Source organism: Procambarus clarkii, chromosome 14 (genome assembly GCF_040958095.1).
Source record: "Procambarus clarkii isolate CNS0578487 chromosome 14, FALCON_Pclarkii_2.0, whole genome shotgun sequence".
NCBI lineage: Eukaryota > Metazoa > Arthropoda > Malacostraca > Decapoda > Cambaridae > Procambarus > Procambarus clarkii.
In genome coordinates this window covers 58,845-64,056 of record NC_091163.1, presented here as the reverse complement: position 1 = coordinate 64,056, position 5,212 = coordinate 58,845, and positions in this window count along the sequence as shown.

Here is a 5,212-nt window from a genome sequence, read left to right as displayed (position 1 = left end):
ACACACACACACACACACACACACACACACACACACACACACACACACACACACACACACACACACACACACACACACACACACACATACACACACACACACACACACACACTTTGTCTTGTGACCATCGTGTTGGGTGGACGTGGGTTGGGAGCTCCTGTCTCACTAGTGGAGTGGGAGGGGTAATCAGGCAGCTTCGAAGTGAAAAAGTGTGTACAAGTGAATGAAAAAAACCTTGAGTTTTGGCCAGAGCCATAAAGTAGTGAAGAAAAACAGTTTAAATAGCGTAATTCAAAATAGTGTAGTATTGTGGCAGTGTGTAGTGTGGAGCAGACCTCACCGACCTCTGACCGCGTGACCTCACCCCGGCAGCAACCCTCCTACCACCACGGGGACGACGCTTGGAGATTCACTCACCTATTGTGTTAGCAGGACGGTAAGATACTTGGAACCCCTGTGGGTAAGGTTGCATTATAGCAATGACTAGGTCAGGAAGGGCGTCTAGGTCCAGCAGTATTATGATTGAGGAAGAAGATAGGTTTGTGGAGAAGATGATTGGGAAATTTGTAGAGAAGAGGGATGTTTGGATAGGTGATCTAATCCAGGGGATTAAAAGTGAAGTCTTTAATAAGATACAGGGCGAGGTTCAAAGACTCAAACAAGAGTTTATGGATTATATTCAAGAGGAAATCAGGAAGAGCAGGGTAGAATGGCAAGGAGAAATATCTAGGCTTACTAATGAATTTGGCAGGAATAAGGGAAGCTTGGCAGGGGAAGGGGAAGTAGTAGTAGTAGGTGGAGTAGCGGGTGTAGGAGGGGTGGGGGTCAGCCAGGGAGAGGGCCACCAGCATGACCCTGAACTGAGAAAGAGGACAATCATAATCCATGGATTACTTGAAGCCAGGGCACCATCGAGGCAGGAAAGGATGGAGATTGAGGATTTGGAACTACAGGGGATCTTGAGAGACATGAGAGCCCAGATGGCAGGGAATGAGGTGCAAGTCCACCGACGCATTGGACCATACAACTGTAACAGGAAACGACCTGTCCTGGTACAGTTCACTAACGAAGAGGCAGTGGATTACATACTGCATCACAAACACCTACTCAGAGGTAGCGAAAATTACTACAACGTATTTATTGACAAATTCATGACGAAGGAGGAACAGATTGCCCACAGAGCAAGCAAACAACAATACGACTCTTCCCATTTGAGCGCAGCTACACACCCCAGTGCTAATCCACCCCATGCTAACCAGCTCACACGTGCTTCTCAGGTCACCCCTTTCCCAAATCAGCCGCCCCTGCTTATCTCCCCAGCACATCCCTTGACCCCTCTGACCCCACTGGAGTCAAATTCATCCCACATTCCAAGGACCCCCTCATCACCTCAACCCCCAAAACCCGTCCAGCCCTCGTCCCCTCAACCCCCAAAACCCACCCAGCTCTCATCTCCTCAACCCCCAAATCCCATCCAGACCTCATCCCCTCAACCCCAAGAACCCACCCAGACCTCATCCCCTCAACACCCAAAGCCTACCCTGCCCTCACCCCTCCTCATCCCCTCTCCTTCCATGTGACCCCCCACCCTTGCGAGGGAGGTGGGAGGTCCCCCCCACCCCCTCTATCCATCCCCCTCCCAACCTCTCAACCTCTATCTGTCTCCCAACCTTACGCCATCTCCCAACCCCTCTATGCCCTCCCTAATCTTCAGACCCAGTATGCCCTTCCTACTCCAGACCTACCTACCCAGGCCCTACCCCAGACCCTCCTACCTACCTTCCTAGAAGCCCAGCCCCCAGTAGCCCCCCAAGCACCCCTCCTGAACTCTTTCACCCCCCATACACCCCCCGGACCCCCCCAGACACCCCCTGGATCCCCCCGGACATCCCCCGGACCCTCCCCGCCCCCAGTCATCCCCCAGACACCCCCCAGATCCCCCAGATCCCCTCTGCCCCCAGTCACCCCCCAGACATCCCCCAGATCCCCCCAGACCCCCAGAGAAAGGGAGAACTCTGGTACAAGAGTTTCCATGAAGAATCTCAAGGTTTGGTACACCAATGCTGATGGGGTATCTAATAAAGCAGAAGAGATAAAAGAAAGAGTGAGTGAAGCAGATCCTGACATAGTTGCAATTGTGGAAACTAAAATTAATGACATGATCTCAGATGCTATCTTTCCTGAAGGGTACCAGGTGATACGAAAAGAGAGGACACAGAGACAGGGAGGGGGAGTAGCACTCCTAATAAAGCGGAAATGGAAGTTTGAAGACCTGGGAAATCGAGTTACCAATGAGTGCACAAGCTTCATACATGGAACTCTGACAGTAGATGGGAGGAAGATTGTGATCATGGTAATCTACAATCCCCCACCAAACAGTAGAAGACCCAGGCAGGAGTATGATGACAACAACAAAGCATGTATTGATGAACTGCAGAAGGCAGCAACACTAGCCCACAGAATGAGAGCGAAGCTGCTGATCATGGGGGACCTAAATCATGGAGAGATAAATTGGGAATCAAGGAATCCCCATGGAGGGGATGAAACGTGGGGAGCAAAATTAGTAGATGTTATAGACAGGAATTTCCTGACACAACATGTGAAGGAAGACACAAGGGAAAGAGGAGGAGATGCACCGAGCCTATTAGACCTGATTTTCACCCAGAACGTAGAAGATATCGAGAATTTAGAGCATGAAATACCTCTAGGGGCCAGTGACCATTGTGTCCTAGTCTTTGACTACATGATGGAATTCAAAATTATGACCATGGGACAAGAGATCTGGGAAAGGAGAGCTGACTACAGGAAAGGGGACTATATGAGGATAAGGGACTATCTGGGTGAAGTGCAGTGGGAGGAAGAAATTAGAGGAAAAACAGTCCAAGATATGATGGACCTAGTCATACAGAAATGCCAGGAGGCCGAAGAGAGATTTATACCAACGGTAAAGGGAAAAAATAAGAAGGAATATAATAACCCATGGTTTAATAGACAGTGTCAGGAAGCAAAAATGGCCAGCAGGCGGGAGTGGAGGAAGTACAGAAGACAAAGAACAGAGGACAACAGAAGCAGATACAACAGAGCTAGGAACGATTACATTAACATAAGACGAACATCGGAAAGGGACTATGAGAACGATATTGCAATCAAAGCGAAAAAACAACCTAAGTTACTACACAGTCATATAAGAAGAAAAATGTCGGTGAACGACCAAGTGACAAGACTAAGGAAGACAGAGGGGGCATATACTGAAAGTGACAAGGAAATCTGCGAGGCACTGAATGCCAGTTTCCATGGAGTGTTCACTACCGAGCCTGAGCAGCTCCCATTGTTGGAAGGGGTTACCCTAGATGAAAGACTATCAGATATAGAGGTGACAGCAGAGGAGGTAATGAAACAGTTGACAACTCTAGATGCAACTAAAGCAGTTGGACCAGACAAAGTATCACCGTGGATACTAAAAGAAGCAGCACAGGCCCTCAGCGTGCCTCTGGCAATGATCTTTAATGAGTCACTTATGTCAGGAGAATTGCCCAGTTGCTGGAAGAAGGCAAATGTCGTGCCGATCTTCAAGAAAGGAGATAGGGAGGAGGCACTTAACTACAGACCTGTATCACTGACAAGCATCCCCTGTAAAATACTGGAAAGAATAATTAGGCTACGACTGGTTGCACACCTGGAGAACATTAGGTTTGTGAACAAACATCAACATGGGTTCTGGACAGGGAAATCGTGCCTAACAAACCTTCTGGAATTCTATGATAAAATAACGAGGATAAGACAGGACAGAGATGGTTGGGCAGACTGCATATTTCTGGACTGCCAAAAAGCCTTTGATACAGTACCGCACATGAGACTGCTGTTCAAGCTCGAGAGGCAGGCGGGGGTGGGGGGAAAGGTCCTAGAATGGATAAGGAACTACCTAACAGGAAGGAGCCAAAGAGTTACGGTAAGGGGCGAGAAGTCGGACTGGCGAACAGTAACAAGTGGAGTACCACAAGGATCGGTGCTGGGACCAATTCTATTTCTTGTGTATGTTAACGACATGTTTACAGGCGTAGAGTCCTACATGTCGATGTTTGCGGATGATGCAAAGTTGATGAGAAGAGTTGTGACAGATGAGGATTGCAGGATCCTCCAAGAGGACCTGAACAGATTGCAGAGATGGTCAGAGAAATGGCTACTAGAATTCAACACGAGCAAATGTAAAGTTATGGAAATGGGACTAGGAGATAGGAGACCAAAGGGACAGTACACAATGAAGGGGAACAGCCTACCTGTAACGACGCGTGAAAGAGACCTGGGGGTGGACGTAACACCTAATCTATCTCCTGAGGCACATATTAATAGGATAACGACAGCAGCGTACTCTACACTGGCAAAAGTTAGAACATCATTCAGAAACCTAAGTAAGGAGGCATTTAGGGCGCTTTACACTGCCTACGTAAGGCCAGTCTTAGAGTATGCCGCCTCATCATGGAGTCCCCATCTGAAGAAGCATATAATGAAACTGGAAAAGGTTCAGAGGTTTGCAACGAGACTCGTCCCAGAGCTACGAGGGATGGGGTATGAAGAGCGCCTGAGGGAACTGTGCCTTACGACACTAGAAAGAAGAAGGGAGAGGGGGGACATGATAGGAACGTATAAGATACTCAGAGGAATTGACAGAGTGGACATAGACGAAATGTTCACACGGAATAGTAACAGAACGAGAGGACATGGATGGAAGCTTGAAACTCAGATGAGTCACAGAGATGTAAGGAAGTTTTCTTTTAGCGTGAGAGTAGTGGGGAAATGGAATGCACTTCAGGAACAGGTTGTGGAAGCAAATACTATTCATAATTTTAAAACCAGGTATGATAGGGAAATGGGACAGGAGTCATTGCTGTAAACAACCGATGCTCGAAAGGCGGGATCCAAGAGTCAATGCTCGATCCTGCAAGCACATATAGGTGAGTACATATAGGTGAGTACACACACACACACACACACACACACACACACACACACACACACACACACACACACACACACACACACACACACACACACACACAAACACACTCACACACACACACACACACACACACACACACACACACACACACACACACACACACACACACACACACACACACACACACACACACACACACACACATAGAGCACATAGAGGTGTCTAGAGACGAAGTGGAAAAAATGCTCAAGGAGC